General features: G+C 40.7%; 1 pseudogene across 1 annotated transcript in view; it reads right to left on the bottom strand.

The window, feature by feature from the left end:
* Positions 1–24,891, bottom strand: part of LOC122541190 (butyrophilin subfamily 1 member A1-like) — a 55,729-nt pseudogene that overhangs the window by 15,023 nt on the left and 15,815 nt on the right. Inside the window, exons 4-7 of the transcript XR_015753005.1 lie at positions 19,519–19,866; positions 10,758–11,039; positions 3,781–3,900; positions 736–768 (exon numbers count right to left, since the gene is read on the bottom strand). The product of XR_015753005.1 is annotated as a butyrophilin subfamily 1 member A1-like (transcript). The remainder of the gene's footprint in view (positions 1–735; positions 769–3,780; positions 3,901–10,757; positions 11,040–19,518; positions 19,867–24,891) is intronic.

The raw sequence follows: 24,891 nt of genomic DNA on the forward strand, positions 1-24,891 counted from the left end.
TTGGGAGCAGTTTTGGGTCCATATCTAAGGGAGGATGTGCTGGTCTTGAGGGGTGTGCAGAGGAAATTTCCAAGAATAATCTTGGGAATGAAGGATTTCACATATGAGGAGCAGTTGAGGAGTTTTGATCTGGATTCGATGAAGTTTAGCAGGATATGGGGGGATTCTGATAGAAATTTATAGTTTACTGAGAGGCCTGGATAGAGTGGATATCCTGGATAGAGTGGAGACAATGTTTCCACTGGTTGGAGAGACTCTAACCTGAAGGCACAGCCTCACAGTGAAGGGACAAACCTTTAGAAATGAGATCAGGAAGAACTGAGTGTATTTAAGACAGAGATAGATAAGTTATTGACAAGTAAGGGGGGAAATAAATCATAGAAGAAAGATGGGAGAACGGGGTTGAAACATTTTAGCCACAGTTGAATGGTAGAGCAGATTTAATAGGCTGAACGGCCTACTCCTTTTCCTATTTCTTATGGTCTTATGGCCCCTGAGGCAGTACAAAGTCTTGGAAAATTTTGACAATGTATTCAAATGAAATGCTGACCATTATTCCATTATCCTCTTACAGAGCAATGTACTCTTAAAATGTTTAATGACATCAGTTTATTAAGCCTCTGGATTAAAGCACACAGTCATGTCACAATGTGTATAATCAAATTCATTAAACTTGTAATTATTCCAAACAAAGTATCTTTGCCATTTGTGAATAGCTCAGTGTTGGACTCTTACCATGTTTGATGATAAATTTCCAAAGTTCAAGATCTGAAAGAAAATACAAGAAAAACATGGTTTTGAATATTAATCAGTTGAAAAATATTGTAGGCGATACAAATAGGAAATAAAAACAATGCCAGAAAAATTAGCAAGTCGGGTGACATCTGTGGAGGGAGAAACAGGTTGGTGCCCTTTTATCAGAAACAAAAAAATAGAGGGATAAAAGGTTTTCAGCAAATATGAGGAAGGTAAAGGGGGAAGGAGGGCTCAGTAAAATACAAATGAGGATAACAGATGGGAATAAACTGCGTAAAGATATTTAGAAAATGTCTTTAACTCTCTCCAAGTGAAGTTGCTGCCAATCTCAAATTGCCCTTTGAACTGAATGAAGAGGACAGTTCTGAATTTTTGCACATTACTGTCGGACTGGGGTCAGCTGTAAGCCGGAACAGGTTAGGAGGGCAGATTTCATGCCCAAAAAGACATTGGCTGACATCTCTATCTCAGGCTTGCTGCAATGTTCCAGTGAAGCTTCATGCAAGCTGGAAGGACTGCACCTCATTTTCAGGTCAGGAACTCTGACGCCTTTCGGACTCAATATCCAAGTAAAAGTATCCAAATTACATCCATACTATGACTGCTATCCATAGTCATAGTATCCCTATGACTATTAACCTGGGCCTCTTGACATCCCGTGACCTTGCCTCTGTGTCACTATTTCCCCTGATAGACACATCAGACATTTCCAGTATCGTTCAGTAGATGTTTATGGAGTACCTGGAAATGGCATCTGTGATACAAAAATTATCCAGATCAATATCAGTTGGGAAAGACTGTGGACAAATTCCAGATAAAAAGAGTCAGATCCATGGAGCAGATGTGATCAATTTTGAAATCAATAAGGAAATAAGCAGCAAAATGATGAGCTGTTTGTTGGTAGTTTTGGGAGTGACATGGATAGAAAGGATTAAAAATGCAACAGCAATATGAATAAGTGAGAATTATGGATAAAAGCAAACTTTTAGCTTTGACAAAGCGTCAGTTAGACTCAAAACGTCAGCTCTTTTCTCTCCTCATAGATGCTGCCAGACCTGCTGAGATTTTCCAGCACTTTCTCCTTTAGGTTGGGGAAGTGAGAATTATGAATGGTTCATTCTGTTTCCCCATTCTTTACACTGTTCAGAAATGATGACATAGGGCACTTTATGTATCACATTTTTGATACCATTGTGGAGTGCAAAACTAGCTTTTAAAGTCTGATGGATTTTAATGTTGATCAATGCAAAGGAAAATATGAAGCAAGAGGAAAATGAATAGATCCTCTTTTAACAGTAGATTGTCTCATTGTGAGCTAGTTTAGAATGACATGAATAGGTCAAAGCTTACTTTTAATGGTTGACAAGTGAAAGATTTGGACATAATTACAATTATCAAAGTGCTGAATTGAAATGTAGTTACCAATAATATGAATCAATATATTGAACGTATCTACAGGTTAACTGAAAATGAAATTCAGCTGTTCATTTGATCTCATTTACAATTCTAGTTTTGGAAGAGAGATTTAAATGGCCAATAGTGAATCAGAATCACATAAAACACAAACTACTGGAGAAATTCAGCAGGTCTGGCAGCACCTTTGAAGTGGAAGCAGAATTAATGTTCAGTAATTTTTTTGACCATCTTCAGAACTGGTCAGGGGATTTATCACAAATCCCGAAAATTCAGAAGAGTTTTTTATTCCACAAAAAAATTGGAATTTGCAACCATTAATTTATTTTTCACTGAGATACCTCCTCCTCCAAGACCAGCCCGAACAAGTAGGGTTGAAATACACCAATGGAAGAAGTGGGTGCTGATGGGGGGGGGGGGGGGTGGGAACGTTTTGTTGCAATATTACCAAGTTGACCTTGCTGTTGTCCTCCCTTTGACCTGTCCACAATTTCACTAAGTGTGAACAAGGCCTATGGCAGCCGAGTACCCTCACCTCAATTGAAGTCAGTATTAGGAAAGCAGGGCTCTGAAGCAACACACCTTGGATGAATCTCGCAGTGCATCGGTGCTCTGTATACTCCAATCAACACGACCTTTCAGTTGCCAGCCATTTCAACTCCCCCTCCCATGACAGTAGGTCCATCCTGTTCCTCCTCCACTGCCAAATTAAGGCCATGTGCAAACTGGAAGAACAACATCTCTTATTCCACCTCAGGAGTTTATAGCCCAAAGGCTTTAATATAGACTTCACCACCTTCAAAATCTTCCCATACCCTCAACCTCAAACAATGGCCCAGCCTTCCTCTCCTCCCTGCCTTCCTCTCCTCCCTGCCTCCTGGACCAGACCTAACCTGTCCATTTTCCTTTCACCCTTCCCACTGACCAATCCAAGAACCCTACCAGCGTCAACCTACCTACCTTTCTCCTGGCCCCACCATTCCCAGACATCACCACCCTTCAACTTATTTCTGGGCTCCCTTCCCCCTCCTCAGTCCTGCTGAAGGGTCCCTGATCCAAAACATCGACTTTCCTGCTCCTCTGTTGTCATCTGACCTGCTGTGCCTTTCCAGCTCCACATTTTATCTGCTCTGACTTTCAGCATCTTCAGTCCTTACGATCTCTAAGAATGGTTGGATGGCATGAATGAGAGGAGGGGTGGAAACTCCCGTTTCTGATATCTGACCCGGGTGCTCCCTCCCCATGACGACTTCAATAGCTTCTGTCAAGAGCCTTCTTACCTATCCCCAAGGCTATCCTTCCCAATGCCATCACGATTTCCTTCCTCGCCCTGGGACTTCAATTTGTGGAATAGCTTGTAATTTGAGCAGCAGCCAACACTTCTTGGATTTCAACATTTTTCTCATGTCACCCTGTCATTCTGAAATTTGACAGGGTTCTTCTTACCTGGAGCTTATCTTTGCTGATAGATTGATAGAAGCCCCACTGAAGCTGTTTCCCAGAGATTCCTCCACATTTCCTGAGATTACAGCAGGAAACATGGAGAACCCTCAGGGGAATACATAGCCTGTGACTATGTTGTTCTTTGTCACCATTACATTGAGAACATACCTTTCATGTGTGGTTGTTGTTTCACATTCCAATAAATCAAAACAGAAATGGCTCCAATTAGAAGACAAATGGTCACAAGTAATGGAGCCACCCAGACAGGAACAGAAGGGAAGATATCACCTGTGAAGTAGATAGTAGGGAGTTACACAATGAAATTATCTGCAACACACACCAGCATTTCCCAACCTTATCGGAATGACCCCATTTTAATGTCAGAATGTCTTGCACCAGAATGAAAATTTTGTGTGTACTTGAGCCATCAGTTAGCAGGTGGTTGGAAAGAGGCTTCAGGGAGATATCGTGTGCAATTTTAATTGTGCAGAGCACTTGAAGTAGCTCAATCCTTGCAACAACAATAACTACAATATGATATATCGTAAAATCTGCATTGTGTTATATTAAGCCTTTTTAACTCTCTAATAGTTAGCTACATAAAACATGGAAATTCTACATCTGCAAGTGCGGGACATTTCGGGCAGCATGGTGGCTCACTGGTTAGCACTGCTGCCTTACAGCTCCAGGGGCCTGGGTTCAATTCCAGAATCGGGCAACTGTCTGTGTGGAGTTTGCACGTTTTCCCCAGGGCTTTCTTCTCGGTGCTCTGGTATCCTCTCACAATCCAAAAATGTACAGGTTAGGTGGACTGACCATGCTAAACCGCCCATGGTGTGCAGGTTAGGTGGATCAGTCATGGCAAATTTGGTGTAACGGGGGTGTGGGTTTGAGTGGAAAGCTGTTTGGAAGCTGGATGGAACTTGATGGGCTGAGTGGTCTGCTACCACACATTAGGAATTCTCTGATTTAATATACATGACTTAAATTACACTCAAAACCAACCAAGATAATTATGAAGGATGATAAAAACAGAGACTAAATAATAGGAGTTGGGTTTTATTCATCAATTACAATAATGTTAACATAAAAAATGGGAGGGATTCCTAAAACATGTTCAGGAAGTGTATGCCCTCTGTCCAATCAGGAAAGAGGAATTTCTGGATCTAGCCTGGGAAATGAGGTGGGCCAGGTGGACCATGTGTCTACGAGCTTTTCGTTTGCAATGGAGGAGAGCAAGAAACAAACTGAAGCAGAACTTCCATGAAAAAGGTTATTTCGAATGGTGAGATCTTGCCAAAGTCAAATTGAACCAACCATTGATATGAAAATCTGATCTGGACAATGGAGGATCTTTAAGAAATGCTTTCAGTGCAGGCTGTGGACATTGGAACAAGGATAAAAGGTTAGGAAAGCACAGCTAGGACTTCCATGAATGGGAGGGAGTGAGGAAAGTTAATAAAACAAAATTAAAGAGAACGTATAATTGATGTAAAGTGAATTATTTAAGTATGGAACAGGTCAAATGTGGTAAATGGGGGAGGCAATGATGTGATAGTATTGTCACTGACTACGAATTGAGGGATCCAAGCTAATGTTCGACACCATTGCAGATGGTGAAATTTTAAATCATTAAAATGTGATGCTAAAAGCTTGCCTAAGGGTGACATTGAACCAGCAATATGTTGTAAAAACCCATCTGGTTCACTAACATCTTAAGTGGAGGAAACCAACTGTTCTGGCACACAGTCTAAGGATAAAAGGTAGGTCTTTTAGAACAGATATGAAGGGGAATTTCCTCACCCACAGAATGGTGAGCCTGGGGAATTCTCTACCACAGACAAATGGTTGAGTCCAAAACATGGAAGATTAGAGAAAATGTAGATATAGTTCTTAGGACTAAAAAGTGATAAATGGATAAGGGAAGAAAGTAAGATCACTGTACTGAATTGAATGATCAGCCATGATCATATTGAGTAACAAAGCAGACTCGAAGAACCAAATGGCTTATCGCTATACCTATATGCCATTCTATGTCCTACCCTGTGTGATATTATTCCAGACTGCAGGTCTAGGCCATTTCAAACAGCAATAAAGAATCAATCAGGTCAAGGGCAACTAAGGAGAGACAACAAATGCTCATAACATAATGAACACCTCCCACAAGAATAAGGAAGTTGAGTAAAAGTGAAGAAGAAATTGGCAAGAGGTTATGTGACATTCTGTTCTTTTCACATAAAAGAGAATCTAAAATTCTTCTATTGATATGTAAATATCAACCAGGCAGTAAAAAATGGGGCAAGGCTGATCGGGACAAGACGGTTATGTATGCTTACAGATGTAAGACAAGGTTCAAATACTTAATGAGTACTTTGTTTTGATTTTTACTAAAGGAAGGATGCTGATAAATATCAGCAGAACAGAGAGGATCAAACTCACAGATTGAGTGCAAACTGATAGGGCGGATGCCCCAGAAAGGAAGCTCAGAGTTGATAAGTCACCTGGTCATAGAATCTCTATAGTGGGGGAACAGGCCATTTGGTTCAACATGTCCATACTAACTCTCCAAAGAGCATCCCACCAGACTCATTCTCCTATCCTATCCCTGTAATCCACCTAATCTGCACATCTATGGAGTGTGGGAAGGAAGCACCTGGAGGAAACCAACACAGACACAGGGAGAATATGCAAATTCCACACAAACGCCACAGGCTGGAATCAAACCTGGATCCCTGTTGCTGTGAGGCAGCAGAACTAACCACTGAGCTATCATGTCACCCTAATGTCCTGATGGCTTGCACCCCAAGTTGCTAAGGTAATACAATTAGCACAGTTAAGGCTCATGGAATAGAAGGGTCACTGTCAGCTTGGATAAAACAATAGCCTCAGGGCAGAAAACAAAGACTTGTGGGAAATGGATAGTTTTCAGACTAGAGGGTGAAGACAGCTGTTTTCCCGAAAGGTCAATACTTCGACCCCTATGTATTCGTAATGTGAATAGTAGAATCTAGAATAAAATTTTAAAATTTCCTAATATCATCAAACCCAGAGGGTATGTCTGACGTGATGATGATACAAATTATCTACAAAAGGGCATTTATTGGCCAGCAGAATGAGAGATAATGGGCAATCAGAATTCAATATAAGGAAATGTGAAGCGATGCATTTTACCAAAACAGATAGGGAGAGGTATTATCGATTAAATGGACATTGTAGATTGAATACAGTGACGGGGAAATCAAGGTTGTTACGGGCCAGACCACACCCATCAAAAAATATGAAGATAGTCAAGACTTTGACTTTTCTTATTTTAAAACCAAGTGCCAGGCATTGTGTACCCAATACATTTGACTGCTCAAGCTACCAGTCTTGAGGCAAAACACAATTTTATTCATAGTCAAGATCAGAGTAGTGCTGGAAAAGCACAGCAGGTCAGGCCAGCATCCAAGGAGCAGGAAAATCGACATTTCTGGCAAAAGCCAGACAACACTACTATTATAGGACAAACCAAACAGAGAATAGCCAGGGAATTCCTAGAGACATGGCACTCATCCACAGATTCAATCAACAAGCACATTGACCTGGACCCAATATACCAGCCACTGCAGCGGACAGCTGGAACTGACAACCGGAAGCAGCAAATACAAACCACTATAAATGCCAGAGGAAACATCACAGAAGCGCTTCACAGGAGGCTCCCAAGCACTGAGGATGTCACCTAGACAGGGGACGAAACATCTGCTACACAAATTCCCAGCTCGGCGAACAGAACCACAGCAACGAGCACCCGAGCTATCCTCTGGGCAATGAATGCTGGTCGAGCCAGCCATCCCCTCATCGTGAGAATGAATTAACAAGAAAAATTATACTCAATTCCCAAAATTGCTCACCATATTCAAAATGCAGTCTGATTAAAGCCTAATGTAGCCTCAGAAGTCAGATAACACCAGATTATAGTCCAACAGGTTTATTTGAAATCACAAGCTTTCAGAGTGATACCCGGAGAGATGCATTCAACACAGAATTTATAATCACAGAGATCAAAAGATCATACAAATTGAGATAGTGGAGTATTGACAGGCCAAATAATAGGTCTCTACAAGTGATCAGGAGTGTCAGACAGTGTGGGTAAAGTGTCGACAGCTGAATAATAAATGAAGGGATAACCTATAACCTGATTAATTGAGGCAGAGAGATAATTACAAAACATTAAAAATAAGGTGGTGCTGGAGAATTTGCACCTCAATATGCCAATATTTTCATGCACAAGTTTATGCAAGATTTTTTTGCTGCGCAGGACCTCCAACCAATGCAATACACCAGATTCTTCGACGACATTTTCTTCCTTTGGACTCATGACAAGGAAACACCCACATAGAGATATCAACAAGTTTCATCCCACCATCAGACTTACCACGGACTACTGTTCGGAATCAGTCTCATTTTCAGTCTCTCACGCATCTCCATCAAGAATGGTCACCTCAGTACCTCAATCTACCACAAGCCCATGAGTAACCTCACAATGCTGCACTTCTTTAGTTTTCCCACTAAACATGTGAAAGAAGCCACCCCAGATGGACAAACCCTTGTGCATACACAGGATCTGCTCAGATGAGGAGGAACACAATGGACACCAAAGATTATGAAAGAAGCCTTCATAAGAATGGGATACAATGCTCGACTGATAGATCGCCAATTCTGCAGTGCCATAGTGAAAAACCGCAACACCCTCCTCAGAGGAGAGACACAGGATAAAACCGATACTTCGTCGTCCAGTACCTCCCCGGAGTGGACAGACTGTGCCATGTTCTTTGCGGCCTTCAACTTGTCATCAATGGCAATGATGTCTTGCCAAGATCATCCTTATGCCTCCACTTCTCACTTTCAAACAACCGCCTACCTAAACAGACCATCACTCTCACAGCACACTACCCATTGACATGGATATTACCATCACGCGTGAGAAAACCACCCACTACGTACCCAGCAGATACTCATGTGACTCAGCCAATGATGGCCACCACATACGCTGCAGGCAAAGGTGCCCAAGGCATGTTATTTTGGCAAAACCATGCAGACACTATGACAATGAATGAATGGACACCATGCAATAATCGTCAGACTGCACGTTCCCTCCTAGTCCAGGGTCAAGATCAAGGGTATTCAGCCTCCGATCTTCTGGTAAGCATCCTCCAAGGTGGCCTGTGAGATATACATCAACACAGAATCGCCAAGCAAAAGCTGACAGCAAAGTTCCATACCCATGAAGATGGCCTCAACCCATCATTCATGTCGCACTAACATGTAACCCCGTCATACTGCTCTGTATCTGTCAAATCTTCCTTACTGTCCTGTTTTGACACCATCACCTTGATAACTTGTTACGATATCTCTACCTTAATTAGGTTGTACAGTTTTAGATTACCTGTTACTTTGCTTGACCCTCAGCACGCAGCTTATTCCTACCATGTTATTCCAGTCATTTGGTTTGTCTCTCGCACCACCTTATTTTTAACTTTTTGTAATTATCTCTCTGCCTCAATTAATCAGATTATAGTTCATCCCTTCACTTGCTATTCAGCTGTTGACACTTTACTCACACCATGTGACACTCTTGATCACCCGCAAAGACATATTATTCGGCCTGTCAAAACTTCATGCACACCATTTGTATGCTCTTTTGATCTGTGATTATAAATTCAGAGCCTGAGTGCTTATCTTTTGCTTTACATAATGAAGAGGCAGTGCTCCGATAGCTTGTGATTTCACAAACCTGTTGGACTATAACCTGGTGTTGTCTGATGTCTGACCTTGTCCACCCCGGTACAACACCAGCACCTCATCATGACTAATATAGCTTCAGCTCTTCATCCCTGCTCTTCTATGCCCTCTCAAAATGAATGCAAACACTGCAGAAAAACCAAAGAACTACCGGTGTTGGACATTAGAAATAAAAACAGAAATTGCTGGCAAAACTCAAGAGGTCTGACAGCATCTGTGCAAAGAAAGCAGAATTAATATTTCAGGTCCACTGACCCTACTTCAGAACTGATATTGCATTTGCCTTCCTCACTGCCAACTGAACTTGCAGGTTAACCTCAAGAGAATCACAAACCAGGATTTCAAAGTTCCTTTGTGCTACCTCTCTTGCCACTGAATACTGAATGGCCTGGACAGAGAGGATGTTGGGAAGATGCTTCCACTGGTAAGAGAGACCAGGACCCGAGGGCAAAGCCTTAGAATAAAGGGAAGATCTTTTCAAAGAGAGTGTGGTGAATCTATGAAAGACACTGCCACAAAAGACTATGGAAGCTAGATAATTAAGTATATTTAGAGATAGAGATAGAGAGGTTCTTAATTGTCAAGGGGAACAAGTGTTACGGGGAGAAAATGGAAGAATGGTGTTGAGAAACATCACCGGATTATGCAGAGCTGACTCGATGGGCTGAATGGCCTAACTTCTGCTTCTATGTCTTAAGATCTTATAGATTCTCTGTATCATCTGCTAACTCAGCAACAATGCCCTAAGATGTAAAGGGATTAAAAACAAGAGAAAGAAGCAATGGGCTCTTGCCACATAGTACACAAATTCTGCCTGAATGTTTTTCTGAGATATGGGGCATGTTTGGACTGGGTCACACTATTGGCCGGAAAGTTCAACACACCATTCTTCAGGCAGTTTTCCAGAAGCATCCCGCCTTCAGCAGCAACAGTGATCATTATTGGTGTCACTGGCAATACATTATCACTTATCTATGTCAACACTTGGGGGACCATTAAATGTTGTCAATTTTAACTTCTGCAAATTGAAAGCAACAATCAAAATAGGGAAGGAGTTTGTGGTTCTGGTAGAGTATTAATATGAGTGATAAATTACATAAAACTTTAATATTGTTAGTGACATTAAAAAAAATTACCTTCCTGAGTGTCCAAAGTTTGTCATCATCAACATAAAATATTAAATTTCTTGTTTAAACTTATTTGGAATTAGGATCACAACAGAAACAGGTTAGAGATAAGAATGGTGGGATCATATTGTCATCTCCTGACCTAGCATAACATGGCATAGAGACAGTTAAGTTTATGATTTAAGATAGCGTTTAAATCACCTTTGCCTTTATTACTGAAATGTTTAATTTACAAACCTGATATCCTGATTGTTACTTGTTGTTCGGTTTTCAGATGTACATTTTGTACACGACATGTAAACCTGTTTGACGATTGTCTTGTTACTACAATGTTGCTTTGGATGTCAAGACGACCTACAGAGTCCAAATGCGATCTTGTTTCAGCTTGTATTAAATTATTTTCATCCTCCCTAAACCAGTAGATTTTTGGTTCAGGGAACCATCCTGTGGATTTACACACAAGCTGGATTTCATTTATATCAGCTGCCTCCATCTGAATCCAGGGCTGACACCCAATACCTGTAATCAATAGAGAATAAATTCAGAAATACCAATTGTTAGGAGCAACGACAACGTTTATTGATATGAGACAAATGATATAGCAAGAAGTCCTGAGAACACTTCCTGTGGCCTTTGAGAAATCTTCTTTTAACATGATGGATTTAGATGCATATATCTACCTAATGGCTTGTGGTTCAGTAGTAAATGTTTAGGTATTCCATTTTAGAATTATAGAAATCTGGTTAAATACAAGTCAAGCAATTTGAAGCCTATTACACTTAAAAGATTGAGGTCATGTTGAATTAAAGGGTTAACTGCTAAAAGGATAAGAGCTATAAAAACACAAAGTAGACTTGTCAAATTGCTGTCTATGATGACTGATGTAATTATATTGACGAGAAATGTTTATTTTGGAAGTTAAGAGATAAAAGAGATACTTTAAAGCATTCAACATGCCTTAATCAGGTTAGGTTTTGAACCATACAGAGTGGGTACACCATCATTGAGATGAGTGGGAATTTAAGTTCTCTGCTTTCAATTATCTGGGATTTTACTGAGAGAGCTGTAATTATAGTTTGGACCTTGTATGGCTTGAAGCTCTCAGAGAGGCTCCTGAAGTGCTGATATTAGCAGATTCAAGCAGTCATAGAGTCATAGACATCTACAGCATGGAAACAGACCTTTCAGTCCAACCTAGCCATGCCGGCCAGGTATCCCAACCCAATCTAGTCCCATCTGCCAGCACCCGGCCCATATCCCTCCAAACCCTTCCTTTTCATAAACCCATCAAGATGCCTTTTAAATGTTGCAATTGTACCAGCCTACACCACATCCTCTGGCAGCTCATTCCATACACGTATCACCTTCTACATGAAAAAGCTGCCCCTTCTTATATCTTTCCCCTCTCACCCTAAACCTATGCCCTCTAGCTCCGGACTCCCCAACCCCAGGAAATAGACTTTGTCTATTTATCCTATCCACACCCCTCAGAATTGTATAAACCTCTATAAGATCACCCCTCTGCCTCCAACACTCCAGGGAAAACAGCCTGGGACTATTCAACCTCTCCTTATAGCTCAAATCCTCCAAACCTGGCAACACCCTTGTAAATCTTTTCTGAACCCTTTCAAGTTTCACAACATCTTTCCAATAGGAAGGAGACCAGAATTGCACGCAATATTCTAACATTGGCCTAACCAATGTCCTGTACAGCCACAGTCAGTGAGGAGTGGAGGACAAAGAAAAAACTATTACTGGCTTCATGCAGGAGAAGGTCAGGATTCCTGATAGCCATGGAATTGTCCCCCAGTCAGATATGAACACATTCAAAAAGGGAGGAACAAAGAGTAAATTGAGGAAACAAAAATAATACACATATTACACATATACATATTTTATACATTTACATCGGGAAAGATTAGATACATTTCAGGATCTAGAGTAATAGTTCTGATAATGTTAATCGTTTTTAAAACTTCTGCATGTCATGTTCTCCCTGTGATAATCCTATTCTAACCTCGAAGGATGGGGTTATTTATATACGAGGGTCAGGCACTAGCCAACTAGCAGACTTCTAAGGAGATCATTGACTATATTCTAACCAGTTTGTGTAGACAATGTGCCATCAATACTCTTAATTTTTCAATAACATGAGCAATGTTGTCTTTCTCATCCAAGGAATGTGGAAATCGCTGACTGGCTCAGCATTTACTGCTCATCCCTAGATAACACGGTGAAAATGCCTTCATGAATCACTTCACTCAATTGGAGCTGCACTCATTCAGGCAAATGGGTAACATTCCACCACAGTCTTGACTCATGCGTTGTAAATGATGGGCAGGCTTTTGGGAGTTAGAGAGATGAGTTACCCACAGCCGGATTCTGCACCTCTGACCTGCTGTTGTAACCATAGTGCTTAAATAATAAGACCAGCTCAGCTTCTGTTCAATGGTAACCCACTGCACATTCAAGGCAAGGGGAAATAAAGTATTACTCTGCAGAAATTCACTTGGAAAAGAAACAAATAAACACTTTGTGGCGATTGCTGGTTATTTATGAAGGCAAAAGGACAAAGGCGTGGAATGTTCCAAAGTCTGGTGTTTTTTAAGAGTGGTCAAGATAGCCACAGCTGTCTCTGCAGTCCTGACAGGCACAGCTTGCTCAGGAAATACAATATTGAAATCCATATGGATAATCAATTACGTTTCACACTGAATTCACCATAAAAACCGCTTCCGAAACAGAAGACATGAGCTGAACAGTTTTTCTTTTGTAGCAGAATTTCCAAGCTGGTGAACACTTTTCACATGGAACAGCCATAAACCCAGTTCTAAAAGAGTCAGGTTTTTTTTCCCCCTCCCAAAAGTGAGTTCAAGCAACAAAGACCCGGAATTATCTGAAGCCGTGTTGTTTCTCTGCTTAAAACAAAGTTTTTAAAAGCGTCTTTTCATTGCTTTTCTTTAAATGAGAAAAGGTATATCTACATACTTTAATGTCAAGTGCACAAAAGAGTTAAATAAAAACATCTCCCCCTTCCCACATGAAATGAAATGAAATGAAATGTCATTTTCAAATGCATTTGAAAACAAAAAGTGTGAACAAAATTAAAACTAGAAAAACAATTACGTCATTTATTGACACATTCGTTTCACCTATGTGATAAAGATTTAGAATGCATTATTATTTTTGGAGAACTTAGTTTCTAACTTTTAGGGAATAATCAATTCTAATTTTCAGTTCTATGAAGATTTGATCTTTTTAAAAGAAAAAAGGTCAAAAAGTCAAGTGCAACACTTGACCCTGTTTTTGTAAGCAGCAATATTTAATTCTGCTTACATAATGGCCAGGTTTAAATGGAACAGTTGAAAGCTCCATTAGCTTGAAGAAATTTCTAAGTTGAACAGAGCTGAAGCAATACCATAGTGGGTGTGAATATAGTGTTGAAATAATAGAGATTTTGGGATATCAAAAATCTAGAAATGAGTGGTGAGGAAGAGATATGCCATTGATATGATATGAATTGATATGAATTGTTTGGTGATTTTGCTGCTCTGTCATCAGGCTCACAACTGGAACACAACATCAAATTCGACCTAACTCTCAAGAAGTTGCTGCATTTATGCTGTAAAAATGAATAAGTCGTCTGTAGAAAGTTAGGCTTCTATTAGTGGCATAATTTGTTTTCATTGGCCTTCAAATTGAAACTAGTCAAGAATTCAATGATAATTATTTTGCACGTGCCGTGACACATGAAGTATTCAACAAGAATGTTAAGTTGCTTGATGGTAGAGTCTTGCTGAGAGTAGTTATTTCTTTAGAAACTGCTCAAGAGATAATATCATACAACACTACAGAAAGTGGAGCTTGAACCTGGGTAGACACTTTCAAATCAATCTGTCCAGAGATGTTATTACACACTTCTGGGATGGGTAAGATTTAAATCCAGGTCACCTGGCTCATAGGTAACTGGCTGAAAATAAAGTTGATGCAAAATTTATTTCAACTTGCCAGAGTTCAGAGGCAACTCCCCACCCACTTCTCGAAATATGTGTGTCCATTAATTAGTAAGCAACAAAACATCAACATGCTTTTTACACAAGCTTTGATTTGCTACAAATGATCACTTTACTATTGTTAAAATCGTTAGTAATTTGAATGACAGAGACACAAAGGGACCCACAGCAGATTCATTCAGACAGAAACTTGATTCACTTCAAATGAGATCCACAAAGCAGTGCTGTTATCAGGAGTCCTAAGTAAGAACTTGGAAAAAAAAGTCCTCTGTTCTTCAGAAAACCTCAGGAGCAGAAAGCTATAAAAGTGTCACAGAGGAAAGTATAAAGAACACCTTGTCCAGTAATACATGGGCTATATTAGCAGCTTGTTTAAAGGTTTAAAGGTTTCAGGAAGAGATATTAACCAGACAAATTAGAGTCAGGTGAATGCAGAAATTTGCTGAAATGAAACCAATTACAATTGTAAAACAAAAGAACTGTGGATGTCGACGATCTGAAACAAAAACAGAAGTTGCTGGAGAAACTCGGCCATTCTGGTAGCATTTGTTTAAAGAAAACAGAGTTAGCACTTCGAGTCTGGTGGCTTTTCATGACAGCCCTTACGGAATTTCACAGATGCACTATCCTCAGGGAAGAGATTTTTCCTTCATTCGGTCTTAAATTGGTAATCCCTTGATCAGAGACTACGTCACTTGGTCCTTGACTCTCCCACAACGGGAAATAACAATCTGCAATCACACTGTCAAACCCTCAAAGAATCTGAATTGTTTCAGTCAGACCAACTCTCACTCTTCTAAACTCCACTGAGTACAAGCCCACATACTCAGCTTGTCTTCTTAAGAAAATCTCTCCGTACCTGGAATCAACTTAGTGAACCTTCTTCTGTGGACTGCCTTCAAAGTCAGAATATCTTTCCTTACAGAAGGGAACCAAAACTGTTTGCAGTATCCCAGGAGTGGTCTTAATAGTGCCATATATACGTTTAGTAAAATCGCCCTACATTTATACCCCACTCTATCTGAAATAAATATCAACAGTTACCAGTATACAAAAAGTGGACAAATACAACTATACAAATAATCATCTAGGTAATCATCTGTACTTAAACGATGGAACAACTGCTACAGTCCAAATCCCAGATTTAGGTCACTCTCTAGGTGCACTCAACATAAAAATAAAGACATACACCTCTACTGATACTATTCATTAATGGTTTGGCACAGATACCACTTTCTGGTGGAAAGGTCATACCTTTCCCCAGGAAAGGAATTTCAGTGCCTCCTGTATTGCTGAGTATAGGTTTACATATCTAATTTCAGGAATGAAGATTTACTTTCTCCTTTGATTAGAAATCCCTGTAACTCCCGAGTATCTTGTTCATCTTTTCCGGACTATCAACAGTGATTATGTTTGGTCTCACAGCCACAACCAACATATCCTCTAAGCTACTCACTTTGACATTCTGCGCATGGCGATTGGCATGTCGATGCGGTCCTGTTGTTGCAAATTTCTGGATTTCTATGTGAGTTCAAAGTTATGGAAGGAGGATTTTAAAAAAATTCTTCCTTCTGAATTGATTCCCTAAAGGCCTCATATATTGCTTATGAAGGTGGAGACAAATGCTCAAAATTACTTTGCTTTACCTTCTCAAATTCTATGCAAGTCTACTCACCCTAATTCAAGATATTTCAAAATTTCTGGAACAATTCATGTACACTGACAACAGTCTTTTATTGGCAATAAATGTCTGAAGGGAGAGGGTTGATAGACTGGACGTATGGAAGCTCATAAGGGGACAAATAAGTGGGAGCTTATCTGATCAACTTGGATGAAATCTTTTGAAGAGATAACCAGACATGTCATCGAGTGCTACTTTAACTTCAGCAAGGTTGTTGATAAAGTCCTGTGTGGAAGACTGATAGCAAAGCTAAGGGCCCAATGGATGCAAGGAAATTTGGCAAATTGAATTCACGATTGGATTTATGGCAGAAGCAGTGGATGATGGTTGATAGGTCTTTTTAAAGCTGAAAGCCTTTGCCCAATAGAGTTCCACTGGGGTCAGTGTTGGAGTTCTTGTTATTGTGATTTAAATAACAGACTTAGGATTGAACGCAGGAAGCTTGATCAGGAAATTTGCAAATCATACAAAAATTTAGTGGGATGGTAAATACTGCAGTGAAGAGGGTAGCATTAAATTACAGGAGGATTTGGATGGGCTGATCAGTGGCAAATGGAATTCAATCCAAATAAATGTGAAATGATGCACCTAGGCAGGACAAACATAGCAAGAGAATACATAATGAATATTCAGACCCTGGGAAGCACTGAGGGTCAGATGGACCTTTGTGGTGCACATACATTGATCCATTAAGGTATCAATACAGATGGACAATGTAGTTAAGGCAGCATATTGGTATACTTGCTTTATTAGCCAAAACAGATATTAAGAGCAGGGATGAAATGCCAGAACTGTATAAAACATTGGTTAAGATACACCCAGGGCATTGTATGCAGTTCTGGAATCAACAGGAGGGATAGATTGCGCTGGAGGGTGTTGAGGAGATTTACGAGGATGGTGCATGGATTGGACCGGTTTTGGTTATGAAGAGACATCGAACAAGCTAGGATTGTTTTCCTTAGAGAAGAGGAGATAGAGAGGGGGCATGATTGAAATGTATAAAATTGTAACAAGCATAGATAAAATAGACAGAGAGAGACTTTTCCCTTTGTTGGAAGGATCAATGATTGGGACATCAATTTAAGGTCAGGGGCAGATGTTTACACGAGATGTGAGGAGAAACACTTTCATCCAGAGGGCAGTGGGTATCTAGAAATCACAGCCCATAACGGAGATAGAGGTAGAGACCTCATAACTTTTAAGTACATCGATACATTTGTGATGCCAAGGCACACGAGGCTATGGGCCAATGCCATGCTGGAAAATGAGAAGAAAATAGTTAGGTGCTTGTTTTTAACTGGTGCAGGCAGATGGTCTGAAGGACATATCTCTGTGACTTCATGTCTCTTCAACAGAATATATCCGTAGGAGAAGTTGTCTGCTCTGCCCATTATGTCTACACTGCTATTTAATGAGATCATGGCCACTCTGCTTTCCATTCTGCGCAGAAATCAGTGTATCGCAGCTTTGAATATAGTAAATGATGAACCTTGACAGCCCTTTGCAGGAAAGCATTCCACATATTCACTACCCTCAGATAAATAAATTCCTATCAACTCTGTTTTAAAGGTGCAACCCTTTGCAATGGCGCAGCACAGTGCCTCAATGATAAGCATTGCTGCCTCACAATGTCAGGGACCAGTGTTCGATTCCAGCCTCAGGTGACTGTGTGGAGTTTCCACATTCTCCCTGTGTCTGCATGGGTTTCCTCTGGGTGCTCTGGTTTCCTCCTACAATCCAAAGATGTGCAGGTTAGGTGAATTGGCCATGCCAAATTGCCCATAGTATTAGGTGCATTAGAGTCAGGGGTAAATATATTCGGAGGGTCGGTGTGGGTTGTTGGGCCAAGTGGCCTGTTTCCATACTATAGGGAATCTAATCTAATCTAACCTGTATTCTGAGATTACACCCTCAGGTCCCAAATGCATCCACAAGTGGAAACAACCATCCTGCATCCACATTGGGAGAAAGTGAGGACTGCAGATGCTGGGGATCAGAGCTTAAAATGTGTTGCTGGAAAAGCGCAGGTCAGGCAGCATCAAAGGAGAAGGAAAATTGATGTTTCAGGCATAAGCCCTTCTTCAGGAAAGTTTCCTGAAGAAGGGCTGATGCTCCTGCATCCACATTGTCAAGTCCCCCAAAAGAATCAGAAATGTTTCAATAGTTTTCTCATTTTCCTAAACTCCAATGAGTACAAATCCAATCTACTCAAATTCTCCTCAAAAGAAAATCATTCAATACTCAGGATGAATCTGATGGGTTGGATCGAAGGGTCTGTTTCCATGCTGTACATCTCTATGACTATGACTAGTGAGCTTTCTCAACTGCTTCAATGCCAGTATACACTTCACAAGATAAGGGGACCAAAACTGTTCACAATATCCCAGTAGCAATCTGACCAGTGCCTTGGATAAGACTTGTATGAGTGTCTTGAAAGACTTCCCTATTTACAAACTCCATTCATTTTGAAATATAGGCCAACATCGATTTACCATCCCCATTATTTAGTGACCTTGGGTATGAGCATTTTGTGACGAATGCATGAGGATCCCCAAATCCTTCTCTGCTGTACCTTTATGAAATCTTTCCCATTAAATTGATAATTAGCTCCTATAGTCTTCCTGCCAAATGCATAACCTCACAGTTTCCATGTTATATTCCAAATGCCAAGGTTTTGCCCATTCACTAAACCTATCCACTGTATATCCCTCTGCAAATTTCTTATGTCATCCTCACAATTTGTCTTCCCACTTATTCTTCTGTCATCAACAAATCTGATAACAGTGCAGTCACTTCTGTCATTCAAATCAGCAATATGTGTTCTAAATAATTGTGACCCTAGCACTGATCCCTCTGGAACTCCACTGGTTATAGGTTGCCATCTGAAAATTTCCTTTTTAATCACATTGTCTTCTATCCATTCTAGGAAACTACCTGCAATACTGTGAGCTCTAATCCTATTTATGTCTGGTGCTTTACTGAAATCCAAATATATTGCATTTACTGATTCCCATTATCTAACCCATTGTTACTTCCTCAACGAACTGGACTAAATTTGTCAGACATGATTTCCCCTTCAAGCAACCATGTTAATTCTGCTTGATTATATGCTTTTAAAGCTCTGCTATTATATTCTTCATAATAGACTCTAAAGAATCCCGAATGACGAATGTTATGTTATCTAGAAAGCATATCAAATATTACACCAACTGTTAAATAAACCTATTTTCTCAACTATCTGTAATTTAATCAAGAGTTTATAATTCTCCAAATGCATTTAATATTAAAGTGCAGATTTACTCACTGACAACTTCCAGTCCAACTGAAGATGTTTTTGAATCAGTTTTGTCATCAACTGAACATACATATTCTCCTTGATCAGATAGTATTGTCTGCTTTATTCTCAGAGAAATATTTCCTTTGGGCAGTTCATCCTTAAACAGTTCTGTCCTTCCTCTGTAATCCTCATGTTGAATAGCAATGTCATCTTCTCCATTTCTGTACACGTGTACTGGTGAATCGACACCTGATTTAAACCACTGCACCACCATGTTGCTGAGAAATTTATCTGGCACGAGCTGGCATTCTAACACAGCATCTTCACCTGCAATGACTTGAACAGGGTCATCAGGTCCAACCACGATAAAGTTACCTAGTGAACAATAACATTTCAAATCACACCGATTGTTCATGTAATCGACAGAAGGAAAAATATGTGAAGTAGCAAATCACTCAACCGAGACTCCTGGGATCAACTCTCACAGACATTCCTGGAGCTAATGGCATAGTGGTATGTTACTGGACTAAGACTACAGAGACCCTGATAATATCCCAGGGTCACAGGTTCAAATCTCACCAAAGCACAGGGTGGACTTTTATTCCAATAAAAGCTGGAATTAAAAGTCTAATGCTGACTGAGAGACCATTGTCCCAAAAGACAATCTAGTTCACCAACGCCCTTTCAGGAAGGTAAAATGGTCTCCTTACCTGTACTATCCTACAGTGACTCCAGACCCTGAGCAACATAGTTCACTCTGAAATGACTGAGCAAGCCATCAACAAAGGAATGAAACCGACAGACCACCTAGCATCAATTAACTAACTGGAAATGACAGATAATGGCAAACACAGCCTTGTTGACGCTACAAAGTTGCCCTTTATAACATGTGGGGTCTAGTGCCAAAAGAAGTTAAGTCAGACTAGTCAAGCAACACCCCTTCATCGTCTTATCCATGGAATCATACCTCGGTGACAATGTCTCAGACAAGACCATCCCAATTCCTGGGTATATATGGTCTCATCAGCAGGACAGACCCAGCAGAGGTAGCAGCACAGTGGTGTACACAGGCAGAGAGATGTTGAGCTGAGTCGTCAACATAGACTCCACACCTTATGAAATTTCATGGTATCAGGGCAAACATTAACAGGAGAAGTTCCTCCTGATTACTACCTACTGTCCTGCCTCAGCTAATGAATTGATGCTCCACATTCCACGTGGAGGAAGAACTGGAGATGGAATGGGCACACAATGTACACTGGATGGGAGACTTCAATCTCTACCATTAAGCATGGCTCAGTAGCACCACAACTGACTAAGTTGTCTGAGACCAAAAGGACATAACTACTCGACTGGGTTTAGCAGGTGGTTTAAAGAAAACATGAAGATACGTGCTTGACATCATTCTCACTGATGTACCTGTCACAAAACGGAAAGCAGTGATCACTACACAGTATTTTTGGATTGCGATGACCTTATCATTTTACCTTGTATTTTTAAAAATGAGAGTTTGAAATGAAAAAGACCCATAAGACTGGCCACAGTTTTCGAAAGCCAGTAACATAACACCCATGTCAAGCATCAAGTAAACATCTGTTTGAACTATCAGGAAGTGAAGTTCAGGTTGCTGATGACGAGAGCTGAGGCAGATATACTGATGCACGTCTTGCTGGCAAGAAGTGGTTGTGATTTGGAGGTGCCGGTGTTGGACTGGGATGGACAAAGTTAAAAATTATACAACACCGGTTTATAGTCTGACAGGTTTATTTGGAAGCACTAGCTTTCACAACGCTGCCCCTTCAGCTAGTGCTTCCAAATAATCCTGTTGGACTATAGCCTGTTGTTTTGTGATTTTTAACAAGGTGTTGATCGGTCTATGGATTACTGACCAGTTATCGGTGACAGATTTTGTTTTTTGAATGCCATCATGGAGAGATTTGTTCTCAGGGAACTGGTGGTGGGTGGTGGCTTTTCAGACTGGAGGCCTGTGATCAGTGGAGTGCCACAAGGATCGGTGCTGGGCCCACTACCTTTTGTCATTTATATAAATGATTTGGACGTGAGCATAAGGGGTATGGTTAATAAGTTTGCAGATGACACCAAAATTGGAGGTGTAGTGGATAGTGAAGAAGATTACCTCAGATTACAACAGGATCTTGATCAGATGGGCCAATGGGCTGAGAAGTGGCAGATGGAGTTTAATTTAGCTAAATGCAAGGTGCTGCATTTTGGAAAAGCAAATCAGAGCAGGACCTATACACTTAATAGTAAGGTTCTATGGAGTGTTACTGAACAAGGAGATCTTAGAGTGCAAGTTCACAGCTCCTTGAAAACAAAATTGCAGATTAATAAGATAATGAAGGCGGCATTTGGTATGCTTTCCTTTATTGGTCAGAGTACTGAGTACAGGAGTTTGGAGGTCATGTTGCGGCTGTACAGGACATTGGTTAGGCCGCTGTTGCAATATTGCATGCAGTTCTGGTCTCCCTCCCATCAGAAGGATGTTGTGAAACTTGAAAAGGTTCAGAAAAGATTTACAAGGATGTTGCTAGGTTTGGAAGAGTTCAGCTATAAGGAGAGGCTAGGGCTTTTTTTCCTGGAGTACTGGAGGCTGAGGGATGACCATACAGAGGTTTATAAAATCATGAGGGGCGTAGAACGGATAGACAAAGTCTTTTCCCTGGGGTGGGGTGAGTCCACAACCAGAGGGCATAGGTTTAGGGTGAGGGGGAAAAGATATGAAAGGTAAATAAAGGGTAACTTTATCATGCAGAGGTTGATCCATGTATGGAATGAGCTGCCAGAGGAATTGGTGGAGGCTGGAACATTTAAAAGGCACCCGGATGGATACATGAATAGGAAGGGTGTGGAGTGATATGGGCCAGGTGCTGGCAAATGGGACTAGATTAGGTTAGAATACCTGGTCAGCACGGACAAGTTGGACCAAAGGATCTGTTTCCTTGCTGTATATCTCTATGACTCTATGAACAGCGTGCAGCTGGGTCAAAATCTGGGAATTCCGTTCCTCACAGGATCATGGTTCACACTGCAGCAGGTGGACTGCAGCAAGAAGGCAGCTCACTACCACCTTCTCAAGGGTAACTAGGGACAGGCAATAAATGCTGGTCATCCGGCAACATCCACATCCCACAAATCATAATAAAAGAAATGTTACAGAGGGACAAGTGGACAGCTCCCCCCCAGCTCAGGAGCAGTCTCCTTTTCTACAGTCACAATTCAGAACTGTGACCCTAAAGAGAACTGGTTTGTCTTTACTGTAGCATGTTTATGGTGAGTAGGGAAAGATTTAAAAGGGACCTAATGGACAACTATTTCATGCAGAGAGTGGGGCATGTATGAAATGAGTGGCCAGAGGAAGTGGTGGAGGCTGGTACAATTACAACATTTAAAAAGGCATCTGGATGGGTATAGGAATAGGAATTGTTACAATGCTGCTCCTTTAAAAAGGTTATGCTGTCCTTGGCTTTTCTTTTTCCAGAGAGGTCATAAAAGCAGCGATTCTGAAAGGTCTGGATTTGAAGGGTTTTAGGGCCAATTTGATTGTAACTAACGGATACTGCCTCACGCAAAAGGCTTTCAAGCTTCAAAAAAAAAACTTGTGCAATGAACAGGGAATGGCCAGATCCCCCTGCTCAGCTTTTCTTTGGTTTGGTTTTAGCAGTCTGCTTGGAGTTAGAGCTGCCTCCTTCCATGAGGAAAGGAGAGATATTGCAGTAACAGCATTTCCAGCAAAGCTAAATGCTGAGCTATCAGAATATTTGGAGATGACTCAAGTTCAGCGGAAAATGAAGCAGCTTCAGATAGAGGCAAAGGGCAAGGAAAGGGTAACAAAAATGAAACAGTTTGATTCTGATTACAGCAGAGAGAAAAAGCGGAGAGAGAGAAAGAGAGAGAGAGGAAGAAAGAAAGAGAGGGAGCTTGAGCTTCAGAAATTGGCAATTTGGCAGCAAAGTCAGCTTAAAAGGATGGAGATGAAGGCGAAAGGTAAGGTTCGTGAGGAGGAGAAGGAGGATGAGGGTGGTAGTCAAAGGCCTGGTGAGAAATTGATTAAATATATTCATGCATTGCCTAAATTTGATGAGAAGAATATGGAAGTCTTGTTCATCTCATTTGAAACGGTAGCTAAACAAATACATTGACCAGTGTCAATGTGGGTTTTGTCAATCCAAACAAAACGTGTAGGTAGAGCTCATGAGGCTTTTGCATCACTATCGGGGGAGGTATCTGGGGCATTTAAAATGGTGAAGAAAGCCACTTTAAGTGCATGAGAGCTTGTGCTTGAAACCTCCAGACAACATTTCAGGAATCCAAGGAGGGACCCTGGTCAAACCTTCACTGAGTCTGAAAGGATCAAACAAGTTATTTTGACAGATAGATAAGGGCATTTAAAATACAGAAACGCCTATGATGCTCTAGAGAGACAATTATTTTGGAGGAATTCAAAAATTTGCTTCCTGAAATGGTGAGAATTCATGTGGAAGAGCAGAGGGTTAAAACGGCAAGATTAGCAGCTGCAATGGTCAATGATTATGAGTTGGTCCATAAATTAAAGTTTGGCTTCCAAAATCAATTCAATCTGTGAGGGATAGAAATTGGGGAAAAGAGATATCCTCACGTGGAAAGGTAAATCTCGGTGAAGATTATAAGGATAACTTACCATAGGATAAAAAAGCAACAAAAGTGAAGTTAAAAAGCTTGAGTGTTTTCACTGCAATAAAGCAGTCCACATGAAATCACAGTGTTGGTGGTTTTGGAAAAGCCCTTGATGCCAGATGTAGGAAAACAGGATGAGGCAGTGTATTTTGTTGGAGTGGTAACAGAAAGCACAGTGGAGGCTAGAAAGCTGCACCAGAATGGACAAGCTGGTCGGAGGTTGGTTAAGGAGGAAGTGCCAGATGTTCCTAAACCAAATACTTGCAAAAGGAAGGTTTATTCACACAGGCCAGGAGCAGCAGGTGAAGAGGTTACAATATTAAGAGATACACGATTCTCTGAAGCTGTGATGTTGAAAGATGAGGAGATATATCTCTCTGAAGGACTATTACCAGTAACAGGAATTCACAATAAGACATGAAGCACTCAATTATGTTGAGTGAGATTACAGTGTCCAGTGAAGAATGGAGAAGTTGTGGTAGGTGCACTGGACAAACATTCAGCTCCATGAATACAAAATGTCCTTGCTAATGATATAGTTGGTTCACCAGTAGGAATACTGCCTACTGTGGGTGAAAAACCAGTGGAAACTCAGGCAGCTGAATTATTGCAGGACACACATCGAGATTTTTCCTGACTGTGTGGTAACAGGGTCACACAGTTGAAACAAGAGATATGAAAAAGAGTACAGACAAGAAAGTTCAATAGGAATTAGCAGAGACCCTG

The sequence above is a fragment of the Chiloscyllium plagiosum genome, unplaced genomic scaffold, assembly GCF_037043375.1.
Source record: "Chiloscyllium plagiosum isolate Xiang-an unplaced genomic scaffold, Cpla_swu_hap1 HiC_scaffold_35, whole genome shotgun sequence".
Classification (NCBI taxonomy): domain Eukaryota; kingdom Metazoa; phylum Chordata; class Chondrichthyes; order Orectolobiformes; family Hemiscylliidae; genus Chiloscyllium; species Chiloscyllium plagiosum.